The 7,341-nt window shown below is 47.6% G+C and overlaps 1 protein-coding gene across 1 annotated transcript in view; it reads right to left on the minus strand.

The window, feature by feature from the left end:
• Nucleotides 1–7,229, minus strand: part of FNDC3B (fibronectin type III domain containing 3B) — a 194,860-nt gene extending 187,631 nt beyond the window's left edge. Inside the window, exon 1 of the mRNA XM_065073843.1 lies at nt 6,984–7,229. The gene's annotated coding sequence lies outside the window, so the exon portion shown is untranslated. The remainder of the gene's footprint in view (nt 1–6,983) is intronic.
• Between the last annotated feature and the right edge of the window lie 112 nt (nt 7,230–7,341).

Here is a 7,341-nt window from a genome sequence, read left to right on the forward strand (position 1 = left end):
CCAGACACGGCCACCTTGACTGTAAGGCTGGGCACACCCCCACTACACATGTGGATGGGCACATTCCTCCCCTACAACAGCCTTGCGTCCACATGCCTGCATTTTTAGTCATGCAAAGGCCACACGTCACACCCACTGCATGAAAAGCATGAAGCAAAAGGGAAGAGGACAGAAGGGAATGTAGCGTGCCACAAACCCAGATCTGCAGCCCCTCCCTCGCCCACTTCTGAAGCATTCAAGAAAAGCCAAAGAGCAAAACATCGTGTCAAATGCAGTATTGTGCATCTAGCTGCTCAGCTCCCCAGACACACGGATTGTCAGATGGCACTGGCAGCTCAGGAGGGACACTTCTTCTGCAACACCAAATGCTGCACCCCGAGTCTCTGGACTGCACTGAAAGAGCACAAGTAACCTCACTGCACGGCTGAGGATCACCTCTAACAACCGTGCAACCAACAGAGGAACATGAATCATACAGAGATATAATTAAAAGGAAAACCCTATCTTAGTATTGGAGAACATGGATGGCTAATGAATAAGCTTGCTAAAGAAAGGATGGGCAAGTTGGAGACTGAGAAAAGCAGAAGTCCTGGGAATGAGAAAACTCCTTTAAGCAGAAGCAAATTCTGTAAAAAAAAAAAAAAATCAGAGTAAGAAACAGTTGCTTTCTTTCATTTTCTTTTTTTTTGAGATGCCACATCTTCTAACACTTTCCAGCATTAGAAAATGAAGACTTGTAGCTCTCTACTCCCCAAGGCAGGCTTGGAAAACAAATTTCCCAGTTAACTTGCCAAAGCAGAAGATTTGACAGCAGCCGAGTGCCCCTCTGCCCAGCCTGGGGGATGACTCAGTGGAAACCAGCCCTCAAAAAACGTTTTGTCATCCTTCAGTCAGTGCAACTGAATAGGAACAAGTTTCTCACCTTAAAAGCTATAGCTTCCAAGGCAGCACAGTTAAAGGCAGCATTGTATACTAGAGGAACAGGGCTAACATGTTTTTGTAAAAGACAACAGCTTACTTTCTACCCCTTTTTTTCAAATTTTAACACAATTAATAAAAAGGTTTCTACTGGAATTAGACTGTAAAAATCATTTCCTCTGAGCTTTAGAGTAACTCAGAAAAGAACGATATATTAATACGTGTTAAGCAAAGCGGTTTGAGAACTGGGGAAAACAAGACCAACATTTTAACTGTTCAGTTGACCCAAACACACAACTTGAAGCTGAACACCAACCACATAATCATCCTTCCACTAGAAAGACAGAAGAACACTCACATGCACGTATTCAGATGGGTCTCAAACTTGCATCCAGTTGAAATAGACCTAGAAGGATCAGGTATGTGGTATATTCCAATTTGCCTTATCTTGTCATAAAAGCATGAGTTTTTTCGACTTTCCACTTCAATCTAAGCCATTCCTGATACTAAAACATCAAATGAAAGGCAAAATGCTAACATGATGCAGCAACATGCTTCATGAAGTACGTCAAGCCCAAGCTGTGCTTCTGCTTTTCAACCTCACCACCTCCATCGGTACTTACAGACAAAAGCCACTATTCAGGCCTTTGAGTTCGGGCATTACACACCCTGAATAATCCACAACCTCTGCAGTTCCAACCATGTCTCTTCTGCTGTTAATTTATTCTAATAAAGTGACGCTTCTGTTTGCTGTACTGTAGCTAGTAAGATGACGAGGAACGCAATCTTCCTCTGAGCTGATATTACGTTAGTCTGCAAGAAACAGGCTCACCAGAAGGAACCCTATTCAGTGCCCTCATTAACCACAAATGCTATAAACTTTTTTTCTCTGCTGCATTATTCCACATCAATAAATAACAAGCAAAGAGCAATGCATAATACCTAATAACATACCTACACCAGCTCAAGTGTCAGCAAGCATAAGGTCACTTACGTTATGTAAATTGCCATTGAATAGTCATATATACTTCCACAATAAAGGCAACTTATAAAACAGAATAAATTCTAGCAGCTAACTAATCTTACAAAATTGTAAGGTCAGACTGAAGCAAATCAGGACAAGTCTCTGCTCCCAAGATCCAAAAGAATCACACCATCTTACTTCACTGCAGACTTGGACTTGATGGTAAAATCATGCAGAAATACTTGGGGCAAAAGATAACACAGGGATTTAGATTATGAATGTTGGCATTTCATTAGTGGGTGAGCAGGGAACAGAGAACAACCATGTAAAATTGGCACAGCTGCACAGAGGCCCAAAAAACTAGCTACAAACTAAGCAGAAAACATTTGATATTACCCTAGTTTACATTAAAAGCATGGGGAAATCTGTCCACAACATCCCAAGGATCTTTGAGGGTGGCAAGGGTCATCTAAAATTGTTGCTTTGTGAAGTTTTTATTAACAGCCTCTTGAGAGCAGTTTCTTTTTTCTCTTCTCAAAACATACCATACGAAACATTCCTGAAAGCATGAAGTATATGTTTAAATACATACATACACACATTCTATTATTAGAGTCCTTTGCAAGAACCTAATAATAGAAGTGTCCATAGTTACGTATAAGGCAATTACAAGAGACTTACATATAAAGCATGCTTTAAGGTATGTGCATTGCTGCCACAGAATAGCTATACATTAAGTCAGTACAGAGAAATCAGACAAACCCATCACCTTAATATCCACAGGATTCAAGTGTTGGAATTCAGTTGTCCTAAATCTAAAAAAACCCCAAACAAACAAACAAAAAACCCCACACCATCAAAACCAAAAAACAACACACAGCAGTAGAAACTCCACTTCTGAGTCCATCTTGTCGTTCTACTGAGTAGCTTCCAGAGAAAGTAGACGCAGATGCCAGAACAAGCAAATGCCACATATCAGTATTAGCTGCAATTTTTGTTCTCTTCAAAAAAATAATATGAAGTATATACTTAATTACTTTGGAACTGCTTGATGTTTCATATTACATAAATAACACATGTAGCTGCAGTGTAAGAAGCAGAGTATCCAAATGGTAACTTTCAGTGTATACCACCAGTATAAACTGTCACCACTAAAAATACAAATAAGGAATGTTTCTTATACAGTTGCTGTTGTAGTTGGCTTTTGGGTCTGTTATTTGCTAACAAACACCACAATTTACTTGTAAACAAAGGATTCCTTAGATGAAAGGCAGAAAGCATGTCGCTGGAGAAGCGGTATATTTCAGCCTCTGAGCTCAAGGCAAGCCAGCCTTTCCCAATTAAAAACACCCTGAAGATTTGCTCCAAGCCGCACTACCTGGGACTTCAAGGGAATACTCCTGTTCAGGAACAGACTTTAACAGGGACTACCCTTTTCTTGTGTATTTGCTCAAAAGCATAGTCATTTTTCATTCAGAGCAGAGCACAGGTTTAACATCTGCAGCAGCATTTCTTGAAAGGCAACTAATCTCTGCAACACTGTTACAAATTCCATAATAAATCATGTTTAATTAGTTTGTGCTTTTTTTTCTGGTGGTCTGTAATAGAGATGGAGCTTCAAACTTCAATTTTGCAAAGAGATGCTTAGAATAAATTGGTAAAAATGCAAACCACCATATCCCCACTAAAAAATATTTGGAGTTACCTGCTTGTTGAGACACCAACATTCCTGACTGTAGATGGCCTGTTACTGTTGTGTACCCAGCATCTCCTATTTCCACTGCCTTGTTTGAAGAACTTCCCTCTTCCCACATACCTTCCACCTCCAGGGACAGATCACAGAGAGACACTAAACCTTGGCCGTAAACAACGTGACTTTTGATATTCCTGTTTCTAAAGGATCCCGTACTGCTTCACCGCCACCGCTCAGCAGCACAAAGATCACCTTGGCGCAAGTCGTCTGTGCAACCTCTGAGAAACACTTTGCCTCGCTGGTATTTTGCACAGCTAAGATTTACACAGAGGTCTGCTGGCTTCCTCTGCTATTTATTTTATTTGCTGTACACTAAAGCCTGTTGCAAACCAACGGGACTTCAATAACTTGCAGTGTTTAGCACAAAACCATTCCAATGCACTTGGACACTCAGTTTCCAGACTTAACACCCGCTACCACGGTATCCCTGGCGGGGGGATTGGGATGGTCTCCCAGGGCACCCCGAACTGCCAGCCCTGCTGCTCCCCACAGGTCACTCCATCTTCCCTCATGTCTTTCCTTTTGAGAGGAGTGACAAACTCTCCTGAGAAGAAAAGCACTGTGGAGAGTAATTTGTTTTAGTCAGCTGTGTATGGGTTCTGGGACTTTTATATAATTATATGTATTTTGTAGCAATTAAGACCCTCACACTACAAACATTTATTCATACTGTAAACTTTGCTTCTGCAGTAGTGCTCACCAGACTGACAACATACATTTTTGAGGGAAAGGCCAATTACACTAATTAGAAAGTTCATGAATACAGCCGCGCACATGCAGAAGTTTGCTGCATGATCTGTATATGTTTTCTTGCACGGATTTATGAACTGTAGAGGTTTAACTGCCCTTAACTGCTTCTCTCATCAGAGAACTTAAAGGCATCTGTAAAGTAAAAAAAAATTCTCTGCTAAGAAAGAGGTACGATGCAGAAATCTTCTCTCAGTTCACCAAATACCATATGTAGGAAAAAAAACAGTGCCAGAATAAACGCACTTCAGTTTGGAAGTTACAAACTTTTCCTAGAGTAAAGATAAAATGCTTGCAGTATGGAGTTACAGCTCCAGGTTTCTTGGCTATAGTAGAATGTCAGCTTATTTTGGATGCTAACTTTCTTCATTTCTTATCCTTCAGCCAACTACAGGCTAACAGTATGAAAAACCCCTCTCATTGCTGTCCCAGCACTGACCTCAAACCCAAACCAGATGAGTCCCAATCGTTCAAAAAAAACCCCAAATTTTGTAAAATATATTAACTTCCACACAGACTCATCCCTGAGCTATATTATGAGCATGAACTAGCTAAAAGATAATAAACTGGGAAAAACAATATGCGACACTTCTGGGGCAGCAGACATTTCTGTCACAGCAGGGTCCCGCTACAACCACAAAGCACAACTGCTTTAAAACTAATGAGAGGGAACTACAAAGTGCTGAAGATCAGGAGAAAAGCACTAACAGACGGCCTCTGTGTGAGACCCGAAATGACCCCGGGAACACCGCCAAGAATCATTTTCTTCCTGATAGCACCGGCAGCATGTTCCTGTACTGTTGAGAAAGGTGCAGGGGTGGTAGGTGGGCGAGACTGTGGGTGGAGGAGGTGAGAGGAGCAAGATGCCTCCATCCAGAGGAAACAGCACATCACTGACTTCTGAGGTTTATGGAAACAATGCCGTTATCTGGATTTCCAGCCAAGCACACATCGTGTAATCCACGTCCAGACCAGCAGCTCCCATCAGAACGGAGTAGAGCCTCAGACCAGCACAAGCACCCAGGCACTGCCAGGCCTGGCAGCCTCAACCTTTTTTAAGTGAGCTCAGCTGCAAAAATGGTTGAGAAACAGTGTTCTAGACTTAAATGCAAGCAAGGTTGAAATCCCATTACCTAGCACATTTTTAAGCTCAAGTTAAACTGGTTTGGCACCTTTCAGGAACGTACTGGTTGAGCCCTGGGTTCTGCAGGGTAAGTGGTGAGGGGCATACAGCAGATGCGGGCAGGGCACGGGGAACCGGCATACGTGAATTGTGTTCTCACAGATCTAGCACAGAGTTCAAATGAAAACAAAACAAAACAAAACCCCACACCAAACACCTATCCAAAATAACAAGAAACTCAACAAGAAACTTCAATTTTTCCATATCTCAGTTTCTCAGTTTTCCCACCTGTGATGAGCTAAGTCCCACTTCAAGGAGTCAGGCCAGTACTTTAAGGTACTCACACAGGGAAATGCAAATGAAACATAAAATTACTAATATGGAGAGAGGCAGGCTTGCCCCCCACCTTTTATTCTACAAATATAGATGGGATAAATGGTTCACTACATTTAACTCCAAGCCGCACAACCTTAGCCAAAACCTTATTCAAATAGAACATTTCTGAGAATCGGGAAGGGGGGGAAGGCAGCGGGGAGGGATGCAGATGTGGTCTTAACCTAAGAGAAGTTAAGCTTTTAAAAGACGTTTTTATTCCTCCTGTAGTATGCCATTTTGGAAAGGTGTCTGGCAAGCTAAATAAAAAGTTTCCAGGGTTTTCCTTCCCAAAGCCGCCTCAGTCAAGAGCCGGGCGGGGAGGACGGGGCCGGGAGAAGTCGCTCGCGTCTTTCTCCAGCTTCTTCTCCAACATGCCCCCTGGATCCAGACGTTTTGGGTGGGAGCTGGGGCTGAGAAGGAGCCCCGCGTTCCGCACCTGCCCGGCAGCGGGACCGCTCCGGGCACGGCCGGAGGGCGCGGACCTGCCTCCTTCCCGCCCCACGGACTCGGCTCCTCCGGGGGAGCTGGGGCAAGGCGGGGGCGGCCGCCGGCACGCACACACCCACGCGTATCACCGGCCCCCGCAGACACGGCCGCCAGCACCGACCGCTCCCCAGAGTCTCCCCCCTGGAGCCGCACGGGCCGTACGCGGCGAGGTCGGCCGGGCGGAGGCGATGACAGCGGCCGAGCCAGCAGCCCCTCGGGACCACCGGGCGGTGCTGGAGGGCCCGACCCGCCGCCAGTCCCTCGCAGGGCCGCGGCGGGGCTGCTCCCGCCTGCCCGCCCGGCGCCGCCCGCCGCGGAGCTCCCCGCGGAGGGGAAGAGCCGGCGGGGCCCCGGGGCGCGGCGACACGGACCGGGCGGGGAGAAGGCGGGCGACGGGGGAGCAGCGAGAAAAACTTTCCGCCGAGCGCGGCCGCGTCCCGCTGCAGCCCCGTCCCGCCGCCGCCCCGCGCTCCCGCCCCGCCGCCGAACAAAAGAGCCGGGACCGGGAGCGGCGCCTCGGGGCGGAGGACGCGGCTCCCCGGGGCTGCCCGCCGCGCTGAGCCGAACCGCGGGGCTCCCCATCCGGGACCCCTTTACCCACGCCGCGGCGTCCTTACCTGGCGGAGGGCTGGTGCGGCGCGGCGGTGAGTCCCGGCTAGCTGGAGCGAGTGCCAGGAGCGCTCGGCGGGGATTCCGCCATGTCAGTGATGTCGGCACCACATGGGGCCCGCGGCCGGCCCACGCTACCGCGCACTCTGGAGTAGAGGCTCCCGCCGAAAAGCCAGCTGAGACGGGCGGCGGCGGGGCACGCCAGCCCTCTTGCTCCTGCCCCCGCCCCGCCGAGCAGCCGCTCCGCCCCGCACGGGGCCGGCCCCGCGCCGCCGCCTCCGCCCCGGCCCCGGGCACCGGGCGGGGCGGACGGGGCTCCGGGGTGGCTCCCGGCCGTGTCCCAGCCAGGCGGTGCCGCATCGCCGG

This window comes from Columba livia, chromosome 9 (assembly GCF_036013475.1).
Source record: "Columba livia isolate bColLiv1 breed racing homer chromosome 9, bColLiv1.pat.W.v2, whole genome shotgun sequence".
NCBI lineage: Eukaryota > Metazoa > Chordata > Aves > Columbiformes > Columbidae > Columba > Columba livia.